Source organism: Salvelinus fontinalis, chromosome 35 (genome assembly GCF_029448725.1).
Source record: "Salvelinus fontinalis isolate EN_2023a chromosome 35, ASM2944872v1, whole genome shotgun sequence".
Lineage (NCBI taxonomy): Eukaryota > Metazoa > Chordata > Actinopteri > Salmoniformes > Salmonidae > Salvelinus > Salvelinus fontinalis.
Genome location: NC_074699.1, coordinates 8,302,950 through 8,323,659, shown reverse-complemented (window position 1 = coordinate 8,323,659; position 20,710 = coordinate 8,302,950). Strand labels below are relative to the sequence as shown.

Sequence of the window (20,710 nt, the reverse complement as noted above, 5' to 3'; positions counted from 1 at the left end):
CAACTTTGCCAAACGGGTGATTTAATAAAAGCACACCCGCAAAAAAAGCACAACCGTTGCACAAATGTACCTAACCATAAACATCAATGCTTTTCTTAAAATCAATACTAAGAAGTATATATTTTTAAACCTGCATATTTTAGTTAAAACAAAATAATGTTAGCAGGCAATATTAAGGGTTGATCCAAGCGTTTTGTACTAACAGCAGCAGTCAAGCACCCAAGCTAACTTGCTAGCTACTTCCAGACACAAATGAGAGAACACCTCACTGACCATTTTACTCACACTAACAGAGCTGGTTAGGCTGTTTTCATGTTATCCAGAGTGTAGAATTATGTTTTTTTGCTGACACATGCCTAGTTTCCTGAAATGGGTCACAGACACGGTCATTTTGACAATTTCTCTATATAATTGTTGCGCTAGTTGGCTGTACCTGCACAAAAAAATATAAATATTTTTCCTTTATAGCTTGTTCTCCATCTTTTTAATTACGGACCAAATTTGTTTTCAGCACTTTTATTTCAATGACTGATGGCTCCCTCTTGACCCTCTGCAGTATACATATGGTGAGCAATATGTTTGGATCCTCGAATAGCAATACATATAAAATCAGCACCAGAGTGGCTGCTGCTAACATACAAACTAAAATCTCTTGCCACTAAAATCTCTTGCCACTAATACAATTCCCAGCCCTAATAATTATGGATATGAATATCATCCTCTTCATGGTGTTATCCTCAATAGGTACAAAAAAAAAGTAGAAATATCCTTCTTTTGCATATTTAGGTATTATTCTACACACTGGCTATTATTGTAATGAGCTCCGCCCCCAAACAAGACGACATTAGGATGGGCCGTACCAGACCAAATTTGAAACAATCATAGACATCTATGTTTCTCATGTTTGGACATCACAGTACGGTAGAGTTCAGTACAGTAAAGTAGATATGTTCAGTACACTAGTGTGCTCTACTGTACTCTATTCTGCTGTACTCTATTCTGCTGTACTCTATTCTGCTGTACTCTATTCTGCTGTACTTTTCTTCACTGTGCTGTTCTCTTCTGTACTGTCCAAACATGCGGAATATAGACATCTATGATTGGTTCAGATTTGGTCCGGCCAGGGCAGACTGACCAAATTTCAAAGTGCATAGACATCCGGAGTGGGTCGGTGCGCATGGGTGAGGATGCTTGTTGGAAAAGAGGGTAGATGTCAGTAAGAGGTGCTTTAACAAAGTACTGAGTAAAGTGTCTGAATACTTACACTACCGGTCCAAAGTTTTAGAACACCTACTCATTCAAGGGTTTTTCTTTATTTTTTACAATTTTCTACATGTGTAGAATAACAGTGAAGACAAACTATGAACACGTATGGAATCATGTAGTAACAAAATAAAGTGTTAAACAAATCTAAATATTTTATATTCTTCAAAATAGCCACCCGTCGCATTGATGACAGCTTTGCACACTCTTGGCATTCTCTCAACCAGCTTCATGAGGTAGTCACCTGAAGTGCAGATGTGGAATTTCTTTCCTTAATGCGTTTGAGCCAATCAGCTGTGTTGTGACAAGGTAGGGTTGGTATATAGAAGATGGTCTTTTACCAAATAGGGCTAAGTCCATATTATGGCAAGAACAGCTCAAATAAGCAAAGATAAACAGTCCATCATTACTTTAAGACATGAAGGTCAGTCAACCCACAACAACCGCTATAATGAAACTGGCTCTCATGAGGGCCCTGAAAACCATCTGCTAGGCATTAAATTGGGTGGTGTGGGGGGACTCATTTGTCTTTAGCAGAGTTCTATCCTAGGAAACAAATCACCAATGGTAGATCTTAAGATAACAAATGGAATCAAATTGTTCAGTCTTCAAGTTGAGGGAGGAATAGTTCAGTCGAGGTTTGGTGGAGGAGTAAAACATAAGTCAGATGACTCCAGAGCTTGGTCTGAAATGCCCTTGGGTGACTACCCCCAGCTGTCAGCATAATTGAATCCAAAGTATATAATGACCACCCCTTTGCATATGTCTAATAACCAACTTAACCCTCCAAGACATTTGTTCTGTTTGTAGAGGTTAAAAGGTCAAACCTCTCCACAGGTCTCTGTGTTGGGCGTAGCCTCTTTATTCAGGTTGTCATTTATTGGGATGAATCTTGTCCTGGAGACCTACAGGGTGGCCACTAGCCAGCCTAGCTACAAAGTCAAAAAATCAGATTTTAAACATAACCACACTGCTAACATTATGCCTAGCCTTAAGACCAAAAAGCTCATTTGACTTTGCGGCTGGCCCGGCTGGGCCAACTGGCCCATCCACTCCTACTTCAACAGTCTTTCCAAACTGAAAAAAATGGGAAGGACTTTGAGGATCTATGAACGGGAGTCTGACGTGAGTCTGTTTAATGTGTTCATCTGACCAGCGCTGTTGGCCCACATTGTGTATCACCAAAGAATATGGCTACCAGTATAGTTTGACTGGCTCATATTCAGATGGACACTGCTAAATTGTTCTGGTCTATATGTTCTGCAATACTGTTGATGTCGTAGAGTTTAATGTTGCGGTAGATTATATTATTTATTATTCAAAATCAGATAAACATTTGTCGAGCCTCTGGATAAAACACTGTCCCCTCTACGTAGAAGGGCTAGGATTATTCAAATTCATTTAGCCGGTTTCCCTTTCTCCACCGGCCTACATTCCAGCTTTGACTACGTGCATAATATAGAAGTACAGTTAATCCCCGACCACAGTTTCAAACCCTAAACTCCATGATATACATGGGAGATCCACAAGCAGATCCCCACTGAAGGAGCTTTACAGCTTTCCATTTGCAGCCTCCGGATTTTGCCGAGCTTCGCTACGGTGCCCAGTCATGCATCTCGCAATCTTTGACCCTTGCCAAACTCACAATTATTTCAGTGTGATCGATGTCTCTCTGCTGGAAATCTAAAGGTTACATCTCTGGAAAATGTAGCACGCAAACCCTCCTTTTTTTAGCGAGTTTGCAAAATGTCCTTATATAGAAGTAACCCCCGGAGTTGGATATCATCGCTATTATAAATAAGAAGCTGGAATGCAGTGGGGGGAAAAAATAAACATCCAAGCTGGGCTGTTATCTGCGCCCAGCTGTGCAGTCAAAGGTCTCTGCTCCGAGATGATGTCACACTAATATTGTATTACTGTTGTACTGCTGTTAATCTAGTGTTGCGCTTCTACGAATCCAATTAGGGAGACGTAAGCACACTTCACTGAATGTTCGATCCTGAACGCAAGGAACCGATCTTGAACCAAGGCAAGGAATGCAAGGAGGAACCTAACCTGAAGTCCTTTCTGTGAAGCAGTGAATGCAACAAATGTATGTTTATGTGATCCAATGGTCTGCTGCTGCCTGACAGCAAGGTGTACCTTTGCAAGAATCTCAGGTAATGACTGACCTAAGTAGGTACGCATGTCAAATTCTAAAACAGAAACAGTCATACTTGTCTCATTGCATTAGAACGGCTGGTATTGCCAGACAAAGAAAGCCCTAACCAGAAGCATTGACACAGTTACAATTAGGATTCCTCATATTACTCCTGCGGCTGGAGGGCAAGGCCCTGTAAGTGAATGAGCAGACATTGAGGCAGTCGGGTGCCTGAGTAGGGTTCTGTGGTACAAGGAGAGGGAGAGAGAACCTTTTCCAGGTAGTCAATGCCCCCCAAATTATCCTCAGGTAGATAGCAGAGTGAGTAGTGGAGGTGCGGGGAAACCTGCAGTCAAGGGGAAGAAAATGGGTTTTGCTTGGGGGGGGGGGGGTTGAAGAAAATGCTTCCATATGTGCACCAGATCCCTAGTAAAAGAGGGGCTTTGTGCTCAGTGTAGCACGTGTGAGGGTCCAGAAACAGACCCTGCCTTTTCTCCACAAACCACCCCCTACCATGGTTCTTTCACGGTAGCCCAGGGTAATATTAGATAACTGTGTGAGGGTCGGATGCCCACTCCCGGCATCCGTCCTGCGGCCTGTTTATAACGTACACTAATTGCCTGTGACTGCAAGGGAGACGGGGGACAGAAACAACCATTTCATTGAGTCAGTGGTCTGGGGAAAGTGATGGAGGCAGGGAAGGAGTGAAGGGGGATGAGCAGGAGCATAGGGCAGGAGGATTATGGAAGGGGGTTGAAGCCATCAGGTTGCAAGAAGTATTAGGATATTCACAACCCCCCCATTATCCTGGTGCTAAAGCATTCCCCATGACGGCCCTTTAATTTCTCAGGGAATAATTAGGCCAAGTGTTGCACCTGCTCTGCAAGCGTTTGCGTCAGATAATAACCGAGGAACCTATCTAGCCATCATTTATGCAGGAATTGATGCAAATGCAGCCTCCCTTCTCCATTGAATTCAAACAATTCAAAGAGCTGCCCAAGCTTAAATTACCTCCAATATAAATTAGTGGGAGAAACAGAGACAGGCTATTCAGGCAGCAAACCACTGTTTCCATTCATAAGTACTGGGACAGGTAGGAAAAGGCTCTCCTCGCAACAGTAACACTGGTGTCAAGGCAGTAGACAACGATAACACGTCGTGTTGAAAGGGAACATGAAAACAGAACTTGGAGGCATCTTTTTCTACAATTGAGCATGCAGAATGAGTTAATTAACCGTGCGATTACGTTGCCGTGGGTGTTGTGGAACTGACAGAGGAAATGAAGATGGAGAGACTGAGGAGGAGGGGGGGAAAAGTGTAGGAAGAAGAGGTGGGGGTGGGGGGGGGGGGGGGTTAAGAATAAGAAAGCTTCTTCCACTGTTTTGTTTAATAGATCCCATTAGGCAAGGAGACTTCCTCCTCGTAGGAACTTAAACTATGGTCTGTATAAAATGGGTGGCTTTCGGGCTTAGTAGGCCAGACAGGTATGTAAGTCGCTCTGGATAAGAGCGTCTGCTAAATGACTAAAATGTAAAATGGAGTAGATTCATTACAAGTTGCATAACTGCATATGATAAATCGTGCTACAGTTCCCATGCTATGTAAGTATGTATATTTTAAGATATGGACCTCAAGTTAAAGAAATGCATAAGATGGAGTAGAAAGGGGTAGAGGGAGACCAATAGGCAACAAAGGAGCGACAGAGAGACGGACACGCGCTGTGGAAAGTAAGTGTGGGAGCCAGCCCACATGCATTCAGTGCCTGTTAATATCGTAGCATCGCGCCACGGTTGGACAAGCCTCGTCCCGTTCTGATGCCAGTTGTGGTTGGCACAAGGGGGCATTCCTGCCACGCTGCCGTTCCTATCCGACTCAGGTGTTTCACAGCCCCACTACTGTGTGAGGGAAACAGACCAGACGATTCAGACCCTAGCACCACTGCCCCACCAACCAACCGTGAACACTAGGCCCCCCAAGCCAGACACAAATACTGTATAGTAGGCCAGACAACTGCCTGAAGTGAAAAGACATTAAACACTCTCCCAACACGACCCTCCACTGACAAACTAGACAGGAAACCAAGACGTATAGAGGGTTAGTGACAAACCGTTAGTCCAACATGAAACATGGACTTAAAAAAAAAAAGGGACCACTGGTCAATTTCTCAACCTCAGGAGTAACACCCAACCCATGACAAAGAAGTAATATTCTCTTATTCATTTCATCTAACAAAGAACCAAGTTGCAAATGCAATGACTTAAATATATTCATTGGAGGTGTTGCATTTACTGAGGCTCACATAGTGCCTTCGGAAAGTATTCGACCCCTTGATTTTTTCCCACGTTGTTACGTTACAGCATTATTTAAATTTGATTACACACAATACCACAATGACAAAGTGAAAACAAGTTCAGATTTTTTTGCAGATGTAAAATACCTTATTAGGTATTCAGACCAATTGCTATGAGACTCGAAATTGAGCTAAAGTGCATCCTGTTTCCATTGATCATCCTTCAGATGTTTGACAACTTGGAGTCCACCTTAGTTAAATTCAATTGATTGGACAGGATTTGGAAAGGCACACAGTTGACAGTGCATGTCAGATCAAAAACCAAGCCACGAGTTTGAAGGAATTGTCCATAGAGCTCCGAGACAGGATTGTGTCGAGGCACAGATTTCCGCAGCATTGAAGATCCAAGAACACAGTGGCCTCCATCATTCTTAAATGGAACTGGTTTGGAACTACCAAGACTCTTCCTAGAGCTGGCCGGCTCTTCCTAGAAGGGCCTTGGTCAGGGAGGTGACCATGAACCTGATGGTCACTCTTTTCAGCGGCAGGGACTGGGAGACTAGTCAGGATCGAAGCAAAGATGAACGGTGAAAAGTACAGAGAGATCCTTGATGAAAGCCTGCTCCAGAGTGCTCAGGACCTCAGACTGGGGCGAAGGTTCACCTTCCAAAAGGACAACGACCAAAAGCACACAGCCAAGACAACGCAGGAGTGCCGTCAGGACAAGTCTCTGACTGTCCTTGAGGCCCAGCCAGAGCCCGGACTTGAACCTGATCGAACATCTCTAAAGAGACCTAAAACTAGCTGTGCATCGATGCTCCCCATCCAACCTGACAGAGCTTGAGAGGATCTGCTGAGAGGAATGAGAGAAAATCCCCAAATACAGGTGTGCCAAGCTTGTAGCGTCATACCCAAGAAGAAGAGGTTGTAAATCGCTGCCAAAGGTGCTTCAACAAAGTATTGAGTAAAGGGTCTGAATACTTATGTAAAATGTGATATTTAAGTTAATAAATTTGCAAAAATTCCTAAAAAAAATATAATTTCTTTGTCATTATGGTGTATAGATTGATGAGGGGGGGGGGGGGGGGGACAACTTAATACATTTTAGAATAAGGCTGTAACATAAGAAAATGTCTGAATACTCCCCAAAGGCACAGTAAGTATTTTTCAAGCCCAAAACTAGTATGTGTTTACCATGCTTCCTTAATCCCCACTGAAATGTCAGTGTCCCTATTCACATCTCTGAGAATCAAGCAGATCAGCCCGAGTCCTCAAACACACCCGCTGTAACACTTCACTGAGTGTGTCCTCTGACTCTTCTGGGGCCCTGATTGGTAGACAGAGATGGAGGCTTAAAATTGAAATGAGGGGAGACAGTGTATGTCCAATATTCTAGCATACAGCACAGTATAAAGTCATGTTTCAGCCAAGCAAAACATTTGTAGGCCTATTTTAAAACAATGAAAAAGCTTTGTTTAAGATGTAATTAAAATTATTTTTTTTACGTTTGAATATAGTTCCAAAAATAAAAGTGCATTCAGCAACTGCTGCACATTTCTCTCTCCATTCTGCCCACGACATGGGTATGCTATTTTCCCCACTTCATTTATATTTGGAGTTTCTACAAGACCTGACACAGATCAATGCAAAACACTCAACAGAAAACCTTTTTGTATCAGAATCAGTTCTATCCTGGCAGAAATCTGACTTCTCTTCCACGGTTAGATAAAACTTAAATCATTCAAATGTTATTCGTCACATGCTTCATAAACAATGAAATGCTTACGGGCCCTTCCCAACAATGCAGGGAGACATTTTTGAAAATTGAGTAGCAATAACTTATATACAGGGGGTACCAGTACTGATTCGATGTGCAGGGGTACGAGGTAAAGGAGGCACATTATATATACAAAAGTATGTGGACACCCCTTCAAATTAGTGGATTCAGCTATGTCAGCCACACCTTTGCTGACGTGTATAAAATTGAGAACACAGCTATGCAATCTCCTTTGGCCTTACTGAAAAGCTCAGCGACTTTCAATGTGGCACCGTCACAGGATGCCACCTTTACAACAAGTCGGTTTGTCAAATTTCTGCCCTGCTAAAGCTGCCACGGTCAACTAAGTCCTGTTATCGTGAAATGGAAACATCCAGCAGCAACAACGGCTCAGCTGCGAAGTGGTAGGCAACAAACTCACAGAATGGGTCCTCGGTTGCAACACTCACTACAGAGTTCCAAACTGCCTCCGGAAACAACGTCAGCACAAGAACTGTTCGTCGGGAGCTTCACGACATGGGTTTCCATGGCCGAGCAGCCGCACACAAGGCGAAGATCACCATGTGCAATGCCAAGGGTCGGCTGGAGTGGTATATGGCTCACCGTCATTGGACTTTGGAGCAATCGAAAAACACGCTCTCTGGATTGATATATCGCGCTTCACCTTATGGCAGTCCGATGGACGAATCTGGGATTAGTAAAACAGTTGTTTTGATAAGCCTTCCTTCTGTGTGGGTGCATGTTGATGTCTGTCCATGTACTTTAATGGATGGGCACTATGAGGTGTATCCCTTTGGCCCATTCTATAGCACGTGTCTGTTTGTGATCATGTGTGTCCTGTATTGATGTGTGCATAGGTGTCTACACAGCAGCTGCTCACGCCTCTAAGTACCCTCTGCTTGTCCGCCCATGCAGCTAGCCCAGCCCAGCTTCTCACCTTACCCCGCGACTGGCAGGAACCCTTGTCAACCACGACATCTTTCCCGGTAGAGCAAGCAAACCTCACACCATCCAGGGGAGAATGGAGTGGTTTCTGCACCCAACACCTACTGCCCAGCGCTTGATTTCCATTCATCACACACATCTCTGCCCCATTGCCAAAAAGCCCCTTACCTGCCTTGTCAGCAGTCTGTGCACTACTCTGGGACATGGCCAAGATGAGACGGCCTTAGCCCAGCCAGTCACGTCCTGTTATTCTTGGATGGCAGACATGTTTTTCATCCACTCCATCCAAAACATACAGGTAGCCGGACGAGCATGTGTCATCAAAATAGGACAAAAATATAAAATAAAAAAAACACACAAATGTGCCAAAAGAGGCTTGAATTCAACTCAAAAACAAACCAAAAGTGACTTTGCGCTAAACATAGCTCACTGAAAAGCTGAAATTGAAGAACTTGTGTATTAAAAGCTTGCCGAATTTTACCATAACGCAGTCCTTCAAATGCACACTGTGTTGCACTCGGGCCTGTGACTTTCCTACTAATTCATCCATTGTTGACTCAAACACGGTGAGCTCTGGTTTCAACGCTGGCCTCTTGATGCGTGTAAAAGTACATGCATTGCACATTTACACAAATTCCTTCAACAGCATTACATTTCCAAATCCCTCAAAACACCTACTCCCAAAGGGTTGGTCTGATTAAAAATGTGACAACCCGCACCAATCCTTTCATCCATAAGGCCCTAACTACTGGCAAAGAAATCCCAGCGAACAGGTGAGGTGCGATTACATTGCCAGATATTGAGTTTAAATCGAACAGTTTATCACATCTATCAAGCACTAACGACCTGGAATGGACAAAGGTATGCCAAGTACCCAATCAAATTGGTCTATTAAACTGTAATATAAAATCATGCGAGGCTTTAAAATATTAGCATTTTCCAATTGGCACTTGAAATTCCCTCCAATAAATGACCTAATTGTCAACAGCGACACTCGAATCACAAAAAGATTATGACCACTTCCTTCCGTTTGAATACTCAAGAAAGGTGTCGATGTAACTCAAAACAATCTTTTACAGCAAAACAATGAAGGAAAGCTAACTAATTAGATACATGGGGGCCAACATGTCATTTTTGTTGAAGGAGAAAATGAAAAAGGATGGACAGAATTAAGATGACAAACGAGTCTCAGTCAAAGTGAGAAATACAGCATGTACTCATATCAGCCAATAAGCTAGAAGTAACTTGAAGAGAGCAGAGTTGGACAGACTTGCCCTTTCTCTTGAGCTATTTTTATAGCCTACCTTTTAGGAGTCAGACGATTTTCCAAATGGAGAAAGATAGGTGATCAATATTTTTCTCTAGGCAATGTAGTAAACTATAGTCTAATCTATTTAAGAAGTACATTTCCTCAGAAGGATATCCGCCCCGTGCTTCTCCGCCCAGTCGTAGACTATAGCCTACTCTATTTATTCCATCTCGCAGGTATGGCTACTGAACTTGAAGCAGAAAACAAAAATGACAGCGAGACTTGCATAGGCCTATAGGATATAGCTTAACTTTTAGGAGGACAACTTGCAGGCAGAGACAAAATGGGTAATCAAAACACTTGCTCACCATAGCCTACCCTGTGTGCGTTGGGCCTTTTCAATCATGATCAAAACTCACGTTGGTTGAGCGTCCTCCACTTCTTTCCATTATACATTTACAGACACTGTAGTAAAACTACAGTCTAAATCATTAAACGTAATGTCATATTCAAATTAACTGCCACGTGATTCTCCACCCAAGGAGGCAGCCTACTCTATTTGCAATGAAACTACACACAGGCACAACTTGAGCTAGGAACTAGGCCGAGAGACTGAAAAACAGCTTCCATCAAAACCATCAGACTGCTAAACAGCAGTCACTAACTCAGAGGATCACTGGCCACTTTAATAAATAGATCACTAGTCACTTTACACAATGCACTCCAAATAATGCCACTTTAATAATGTTTACATATCTTACATTACTCATATCACATGTATATACTGTATTTTACACCATCTATCGCTCATCCATAAAATCACATGTACATATTCTCATTCACCTCTTTAGATTTGTGTGTATTCGGTAGTTGTTGGGGAATGTTTAGATATTACTGCACTGTCGGAACTAGACGCACAAGCATTTCGCGACACTCGCATTAAACATCTGCTAACCATGTGTATGTGACCAATAAAATGTGACGCTTACTGAAGTTGAAGCAGCGAAATCTGTGTGTGTGAATAATGCGAGAAATATGTGCTTTTTAAACAATAGGTAGGCTAACGCGTACAAAAGCAGAAAGAGGATCGATCATATGTGGGACAACAAAACTATTTATCATCTCAAAGACGTCTGTCTGACCACCTGCTCCTGCCCCCACATAATGACAAATGCCGACTGCGCCGTAATGATCTGGGTTGGGACCTGCAGTTCCCGCAGGCATCCCGCGGGAATGCGGCCCTCTTGTGTACTGACTGTGCACTACACTACACTCATGTCTTAGCAGTATCAGATTGTGACAGGGGTCCCAGCAGATTCAGACAGCCAGGGAAGACCAGTCTACAGAGCTCAGGTGAATTTAGAAGTAGATTAACAATATCAGTGAACGATACAAAAGTTCCATCTTGAAAATGGGTAGACCTAGAGTAGCTACAGGACAGCATGTTAAGCATAAAGTTAGTCTGGGATCTGGGAATAATGGGCATTTCAATTATTAAACCATATATTATACAAGAATAGAATCAAAAATGTATAAATTAACATTCCAGAGGCGGGACCAAGTCATTGTTTACAAGTCACAAGTCTTAGCACTTAAGTCCCAAGTCAAGACCGTCAAGTATCAAGTCAAAGTCCTTAAAAAAAGTCATAATGTGCTCTTCACCAAATGTAAAACCATTTCATATTTTTAACAAGAGTAATAGTTAGTATAATTACATTTAGGAAAATCATGAATGCTTTTAATAATATCTTTGTGTTACTTTCCAAATAAACATTATATTTCCATGGAAATACATAGGTAGCCATGAGAAAGACCCCCCCGATAGTGATCGACTATCGAGGATCGCAGTCGGACGATGTAGGCTTGTACAAAAATCACCCAACACACACTCTCTGTGTGGTTACAGTAGGCTAACGTATATCAATGGTTTTAGGAGCAGCAGTAATGTCAGGCAGGCTTTAGGCTACCAACTGCCTAGCCAGTTGTTGCTCAATCTTGGGTGCAATGATCACGTTCCCGCACTGACTGTGTGGAGGCTCATTGATTTAACGTTACGTTAGCCTACATGCTACACTATTAACGTTATAAATTATATAGCTGTCGGCTATATTAGCCACGACTTACCATTCTTTGTGCAGCTTCAAATGTCGAACAAAGTTGGAAATTGTTGCGCCGCCGTCTGTAATTTTCTTCCCGCATTGTTTCGCAAGTCGCAATCCGTTTTTTTGTTGATACAGCGTCGTCTTTATATCCGAAAATAATAATTTGTGGTATCATCTATCCAAGGGCTCCATTTTGAATTTACTCGCCGAAGTTCCTCTGCACTGCCACGCACAACTATTTCTCAGCTGGCACAATTTGATTGGCTGCTGTCCAATCCAAACTAATCCGTTAAATGAAGAGTTGATGCGCTGCACACTTTTTTTTAATAGCATCATTTTTTATATTTGGGCTCGGGGAGGATATCAAGTCAGTTCAAGTCAAGAGGCTCAAGTCCAAGTCGAGTTGCAAGTCATCATATTTGTGACTCGAGTCCACACCTCTGCCTCATTCCCATTATGGAAATTCTTTATCATGCCTCATTTTAGGAGGATCAGATGGTAACAGTAGTCTCAGCAGGGACAGGCAGCCAGGGAAGGCCAGTCTGATGGAGATGATGTGGATTTTTGCAGATACAACACTTTGTTCTCTCTGCAGCAAACACCGGACAAGCCAGTTGCTATTTTAAGGCAGTCTGACAAACCTCCAAAGTTGATTTACAAACTGTATTAAGTGTTGATAGAGGCTTTTGCCAATGACACAAAACATGTAATACATTTTTTTGAAGATCTGGTAGAAGCTATTGATGATAAATGGATACAGATATGTTCGAATGCCCAGTCATGTTCATATCATCTCAGACACATGACTGCAGTTTAAGACCATCCATAGAATGTGCTATATGCCAGTGAAACAATTACATACACCTCCAGCAGAGGAATAACATTGCTGAGTGTAACACACAAAAGGGGACATACAGTGCATTCGGAAAGTATTCAGACCCCTTGACTTGTTCTACTTTGTTACGTTACGGACACTATAAAATCTCCAACCAAGTTTATTCACTCAAACAGCTCAACAGACAAAAATATATTTCCACCAGTGGTAGTATATATACACTCCAATGTGTGTGGAGTCTCCTCTCTAAACATAACTTGCTGTCTAGCAATACAGATGTAAAGCGATAAGGGCAATAAACTGTTCCTTCTCCCTTAATGTGACCTGGCCTGACCCCCTTCCTCACTAAACCACATCTCTCCATCCTTATCAGTGTCTGACACATGTGATTACACTTACTTTACACATTGCATTCCAAGCTTAATTGCCTCCACCATATACCTTCCTCCTACAGAACCATTAACCTCTGGTGTAGACCCTAGACTATTGCACTCAATATTTCAATAGGATACCTGATAACAATATTTCAAGCTTAGCCAGATCTCAGACTTATTCTAAAATTGATTAAATAAATAAAAAATCCTTAGCAATCTACACACAAAACCCCAAAATAACAAAGCAAAAACAGGTTTAGAAATTAGTAAATTTCTTAAAAAAGAAATGCCTTATTTACATAAGTATTCAGACCCTTTGCTATGAGACTCAAAATTGTGCTCAGGTGCATTCTATTTCCATTGATCATCCTTGAGATAATTCTACAACTTAATTGGAGTCCACATGTGGTAAATTCAATTGATTGGACATTATTTGGAAAGGCACACACCAGTCTATATAAAAGGTCCCACAGTTGACAGTTCATGTCAGAGCAAAAATCAAGCCATGAGGTCGAAGGAATTGTCCATAGAGCGCAGAGACAAGATTGTGTCGAGGCAAAGATCTAGGGAAGAGTACCACAACATTTCAGCAGCATTGCAGGTCCCCAAGAAAACAGTGGCCTCCATCATTCTTAAATGGAAGAAGTTTGGAACCACCAAACCATCTTCCTAGAGCTGGCTACCTGGCCAAACTGAGCAATCGGGGAGAAGGGCCTTGGTCAGGGAGGTGACCAAGAACCCGATGGTCACTGACAGAGCTCATCTGTGGACATGGTTCTCCTTCTGGAAGGTTCTCCCACCTCTGCAGCACTCCACCAATCAGGCCTTTATGAAAGAGTGGCTAGACGGAAGAAAACACTCCTCAGTAAAATGGCACATAACCCGCTTGGAGTTTGCCAAAAGGCATCTAAAAGACTCTCAGACCATGAGAAACAAGATTCTCTGGTCTGATGAAACCAAGAGTCTGAATGCCAAGAGTCACGTCTGGAGGAAACCTGGCACCATCCCTACAGTGAAACATGGTGGTGGCATAATCATGATGGAGGGATGTTTTTCAGCGGCAGGGACTTTGTCAGGATCGAGGCAAAGATGAATGGAGCAGAGAGAGATCCTTAATAAAAATCTGCTCCAGAGAACTCAGGACCTCAGACTGGGGCAAAGGTTCACCTTCCAAAAGGACAACGACCCTAAGCACACAGCCAAAAAACACAGCAGTGGCTTCGGGACAAGTCTCTGAGTGTCCTTGAGTGGCCCAGCCAGAGCCCGGACTTGAACCTGATCGAACATCTCTGGAGAGACCTGAAAATAGCTGTATCGTGACGCTCCCCATCCAACCTGACAGTGCTTTAAAGGATCTACAGAGAAGAATGGGGGAAACTCTCCAAATACAGGCGTGCCAAGCTTGTAGTGTCATACCCAAGAAGACCAAAGGGGCTTCAACAAAATACTGAGTAAAGGGGCTGAATACTTGCAAACACTTGCTTTGTCATTATGGGATATTGTGTGTAAATTGACAAGGGGAAAAAATATTTCATACATTTTAAAAGGCTGTAAACTAACAATTTGTTGAAAAAGTCAAGGTGTCTGAATACTTCCCTAAGGCTTATGTTATGTTTTTGTGAAGGCTGGCTGAATTCTGGCAAAGACCATATACTTTTATCTCAGCAGGTCTACAGATTCTTCAGTCTCCCTGTTTTTGTTTGCTTCGAAATGTTGATACTGGAGACTTATCTGAAGAGACTGTAACCAAGCATTTATAGCGGGTAAGAAATGCATTGCCATTATTTGTAATTTTGGTTATCCTCTCAAACTGTAAAAGTATGCATCACTAGGTTTGATTTATTACAAGATTAAGGGTATACTGGGCAACTTTCATACGGTCTGGATGCCTTATATGGAACACAGTACGACTAAAGGAACCTGTATTTAAAACATGCCCATTTAGGCAATCCCTAGCTGCTGGGCTGCTCAGTCCTGGGCCTGGGGGTTTGCCGTCCTGTGGGTTGTCACTCTGGCCTTAACCCGAAACCAATAATATTTCACTAAGATTCTAAAGCTGAGCGGGGTGTGTTGGGTTGGGATGCTGCAGGGTGGTGGACCCCTAGGCACAGGACGGGGCTACCCAAATAGTGTGTGCAAATAAAGAGCTCTACAGTACTATTAGGCCTCTGTTTAATTATATGGAGGATTTGCGGTTTGTGTTAATGTATATTTTGACTATTTTTATTTATTTTTGGTTCCCAAACCTTTCCTTATTTTAATACAACTGTTTTCAGGTGGAAACTGGAAAGGAGATTGTGTTGGGAGAGAGTTGAGTTTTGAATAGACTGGTGGGGGGGGGGGGGGGGGTGCAGGAGGCTCGGGCTGGCTGGGCGGTCTGGCTGAAATTTGATAGAGGATGTCTTGATAAAGAGAAAAATACAAAGACTTGACTGTCAAGAGTTGTTCATTTGTTAGGCTATTGGTTACAGGTGCAACACAATATTATTGAATTACCTTTGATCTAGTTCAGTCTTATCACTTAAACATATTCAATAATGACATCTTACCTAGCTTGATGACTGTAGGCATTTTTCCCAACTTTTTGTTCTAAATAGAGACAGCATATTAGATGGTGATAAAATGCAGGAAATGAGCTTTAGATGGGTAACGTAAACGTGTTTAGAGTAAGACATCACATTGCACCCATTTAAACATTATGGGGAGGTTTTCCTGGACTAAAAAGCAAGAGGACTGGAAAATCTCCAGCCCAAATGAATTCTAGTTCACGAAACCATTCCTTAACCCTACATTTGACATTAGCCTAATATATAAAGCTACTCAGTAGTTGACAGCTCAGTAGTTGACAGCTTTTGAAGCTATACATGGTTTTTGTTCCTATTATAAACAATGGAGCAACGCAACCTTATATTTTAGGTTATGACAGGGTAAGATAGGTGCGCTATGCTCTTGAGACATTAAGTTACAGTATTTAAAGAGTCAATATAGTAAGTCTCATGAGCTTAGTTCAATTGCCTTAATAACAAACTTGTATGCCATCTGTAAATAGGAATACAATTGTTAAATTACGAGCCTTGTTGGTTAAGCCACAGATAAAGTCAGCAACCTTCCCACTAGCCATGATTGGCTGAGACGAGTGGGCTGGACATGCTGAGAGAGGAGTTCGGATTGGTCTGCCATATAGACGGCTTCTGTCCATTTGAGTTGGTCTGTCTGTTGGTAATCCTGTCGAACGCAGCTTTTTTGGAAATGTATTGTGTAGTGGAGCTGCATAAGTGTTGCTCTCCACTTTCTGGAGGATCAAGTTTTGAAATCAGTGGAATTAGAGTATGATAGCTAAAGAGATGGACATGTCTCCGGATTACATCTTCAAACTAAGGCCAAGCATGGAATCCGTGACAGGGAGACGAGTCCAACATGCATGCTGATGTATACAGGTAAGATACTGTAGCTAGCTAATGCTAGACTTTCAGATGTTACATGTTTCTAATTTCAAGCTAAAGTGTACTTTAGCGAGCTAGCTAACGTTAACTGGCTGGCTCCCTAGCTGATATTATTCATATCCCAGAGCCATTTGTATTTCTAGTTAGAGGCTAATGTTAGCTAGCTAACATTGAACCTGGTTAGTTAGCCTCCAGAATATTAATGCAGGGTCGTAATGACATAATGTGGCACTGTGTTCATTGTTGTTTAACTAGCTATTGTTAGCTGGCTGGCTCTTTAGCAAACGTTACGTGTGTGATCTTACACGTTTACCTAGCTAGGTTCATTGTTTACCTAGCTAGCTACATGTCTTAAGCTAAAGTGTACAACACCCATTGAATATGGCCATTGTCAGTAAACATCTGCAAAAATGGCGTAATGAAATTGTTGCCAGCAGAGCTGGTTAGGCTGTTTTCATGTTATCCAGAGGTAACAAATCATCAGCCAGAGCGCCAGGTGTGCGCTCAATGCTCCGAGAGCAAAACTAGATGGGTGGGGCTAAAGCTTAAAGAGGGTGTGAACGATGCTGAATGGGTGTAGACAAAGAGCTCTTCTCTCGATTCCAAAACATTCAAAGGACATTTTCTCAAAAGTGAGTTTACAAGTTGATCAACTTTCAAAGCAGAATTACTTTCCCATTATTCCTCAAAAATGCAGTGCATGATATACCATTTTGTAGCTCTGAGCCTCTACTTTTATCCAATGTAAAAAAAACACAATTCCACATAAGACCGAATCCAGGTGGTGAGTCACATATATCAAGATTAGGAACATTGAACAGCTTCCCAGATTGCATGTGTCTTACCTGAATACATGTTTTTACATTACCAAGTACTTTAATGGGGTAAACCTACTCTAAGAGTATGTATTAGGCTCTTAGAAGGTTTGGATCATAAAAATTAACCCATCCAATGTGAGTACATCTGTTGTTGAAGTACAGTAGACCAATAAAAGCTACAGTACTCTAGCAGTAGTGAAGATAGATGCTTAAAAGCCTTGTCAGGGCATAGGTCAAATCAGCTTTTGAATTTTTGGTATTTTTCAGCTTCAGACAAAAGCTAATATTTAACTTAAAATGTATACTGAACCAAAATACAAAGCAACATGTCAAGTGTTGGTTTCATGAGCTGAAATAAAAGATCCCATAAATTTGCCATAGGCACAAAAAGCTTATTTCTTTCAAATTGTTGCACAAATTTGTTTACCTCCCTGTTACACGCTGACCAGACCGGACACGTCGCAAAATAAATTTCGAAATCCATGTTATTCAATTATTGCAGCCACACTGCTCGCACGCGCCAACGAGCGTCTGCAATGCCAACGGCTAAAATATAACTCCTTTCTATTTCTGACGCAGATCGCACTGAAAGTCCTGCCTCTCCCATCTCCTCATTGGTTTATAGAAGCAGGTACCCACGTGCCATCTCCTCATTGGTTATACCCACGTGGGTGATTGAAAGACTAAATGTTTTGCCGATTGTTGTGGTAAAAGTGTAGATACCAATCACCCCATAAGTTCAAAGATGAAAAAGCCTGGAAGGAGGAGAGATGACTAGAAACGATTCGGTTGGTCGTTTTATGTGTGGATTAATTGTCGGAGTAGAAGACCTTGTGCATTTCAGGTAAAATAACTCAATGTTTATATTGCAAGACAAATTAGCTAGCAACAGCAAGCTAGCTAAATAGGACAAATTAGCTAGCAAGTGCAAGCTAACTAGCTAAATTGCCATACATGTTTAATGCTTTTCGACCTGTCCCCAAATTAATGTAATTGGTTCAGAGTTTGTTTTGATATTTTAACCTGCGTGTTGTGATCTCGTTTGGTGTAGGGAGACAAAATACATTTATGCACGATAGCGCACGCGCGCAGCCAGTTTGGGTTCTGTGTTAGTGAGCATTTCTCCTTTGCCAAGACAATCCATCTACCTGCTAGTTGTGGCATATCAAGAAGCTGATTAAACAGCATGATCATTACACAGGTGAACCGTGTGCTGGGGTCAATAAAAGGCCACTAAACTGTGCAGCTGTCACAACACAACGCCACAGATGTTTCAAGTTGAGAAAGTGTGTAATTGCCATACTGACTGCAGGAATGTTCACCAGAGCAGTTGCCAGAGAATTGAATGTTAATTTCTCTACCATAAGCCGCTGCAAGCACAGAGTTTTATTCTTTACAAGGGAGACATATTTTGACAAATTGGTTGTGTAAAACACACCCGAAATGTTTCACAAGCCAAATTGTACAGCAAGATTTAAGAAAAGCCATGGATAGACTACTGACCAGATTACGATACTGTATTTTCCACTCTGTCTTGTTGACAGAAATGTTGAGGTCAGACAGTGCCCTCCATCTGTAGCGACGGGAATGACAAAAGTCATCACAGTTTAGCCTACTGAACATACACAGCAAATATAATTGTAGTCAAAAACAGAAACCGTACGCCGATTAAATCAAACTGGCCTGCACAAGCACAATGTATAGTAGCCCAACAATGGACATTAACATATAAAGCCTGATATGTCATTTTTAGCAAAAATTCTTCCAAAACCATTTGCTAAACCATCCCAGCTGACGCACATAACGCTATGCATGTTCGTGAGCAAAACGGTATTACGCATCTAACGATTTACCTTCCAGCTGGTGTTCTCATACATTATTTTGGTAGGTAATGGTGGTGCTTTTCGATTAGGCTAAATACATAGCCTACGAATTGCCCTTTGGTGTGTGTTACCGTGAAACAAATGTTGTGTACTGCTCCACAGAAAGCAATGATCTCTCATCATAATCATTTTATTGGCCAAATTTGCATATCTAGGTTTCATAGTAGCCATCATGAGTGGAAGGAAGTATAGCCACATACAATTAAATTACGCAACTTACATTTGGATACACGCACAAAACATTGATCTACAAAGTACCAGTGCCATGACACATGTCCAATAGACTACCACAATTTGACTAAATAGCGAAGTGGAGGATGTGGTTTTACCTTTCTTCTGGCACTGGCCATTGAATCTATGAAAACCAAACGAGGGGAGCGCTCCAAATTAGCCTAACCATTATCAGCAAATATAACATACATTTGTGACTTACCGACTGGTTTCATTTCAGGGAAACGTGTCGTTCGATAATAATCCCTTGAAGTTGTAACCATCAAAAGACACAACCACACAAGACAGGTTAAAGCCAATAAAGAACGATGCCTACTTCGTAGGTTTAAGTCGCCTGCCTCGCTCTCCCGCAGACTTGTTCATTCGCCCGCTACACTCACAGCGAATGTGACCGGTTTGTGTAAACGAGCAGAGAAGTAGAAATTAGTCGAAACACGGCCATCACCCCTCCTACTCATACCCTCTTAAAGGTACCGCTCTTGTATACTATTATTGCACAGCTGATGCCCTGTAAACAGTGTTACACACACACAGTGTTACCGCGTGTGTGTGTGTGTGTGTGTGTGGTAGTAGCCAAACGTAGTTGGGTTGGGCTGCATATAACTGATAACAGTTTGCTGATAGTTGTTCAAATGTCCATCTATTATGTATTGATAAAGTGTAACATTTTGTCTATCCCTGTCCATATGTTGGTGTGACCTGCAGTTACAGTTACATTCAAATATCATCCTGTGGTCGTCGAAAAGGCTGTGATTAAATTATAGGTTTACACGCATTCACCAAGCAGTCACCAATTATTGTCCGTTTTTGTTTGTCAACTATTTCCGGATTGGCTGCATACCGCACAAAGGCAGACATAGTGTGTGTTTTTTCATGCAGTCATCTTTGTTAAAAACCATGTGGCAAAATCTCTATGTGGCCACGGTCTTCAGTTGCCATACTGTACATTACAGGGCATTGCAGAGCTACAGTGAATAAGGGTTGGTTAAACACTAATAAGACAAGGTACCAGGCCCAGGCTGCTGCTTAGCAACATCCTAAGAATATAATCCCCTGAAATATGAAGAAAGCTATGACCACTGAGTTTTGATCTTCTCGCGGCCCATAATCCCTCATTAATTGTGAATTCTGTGCGCACGTTGACCCAGCTCCCCTAACATACATTTTTATCTTGAAATAATAATATTCTCTTCGATAGAGAGACTGGCTGGGTATGGGGTGGGGGAGGTGGTGGTGGGAGGGGTAAAGGAATGTGTGCAATATAGGGAACTTATTTATTTGATTGGGACAATGTCTATTCAATAATGGGAATTGGAAGAATTTACAGTGGATAGGGATGAGTGGAATGAAAGGTTTTGCA

General features: G+C 42.0%; 1 protein-coding gene across 2 annotated transcripts in view; it reads right to left on the bottom strand.

Annotated features, from left to right (window-relative positions):
- The window catches only part of daam2 (dishevelled associated activator of morphogenesis 2), a 216,476-nt gene extending 196,664 nt beyond the window's left edge, over positions 1-19,812 (bottom strand). For both annotated transcript variants that reach the window (XM_055899171.1, XM_055899172.1), the window contains exon 1: positions 19,553-19,812. The gene's annotated coding sequence lies outside the window, so the exon portion shown is untranslated. The remainder of the gene's footprint in view (positions 1-19,552) is intronic.
- Positions 19,813-20,710: the final 898 nt, after the last annotated feature.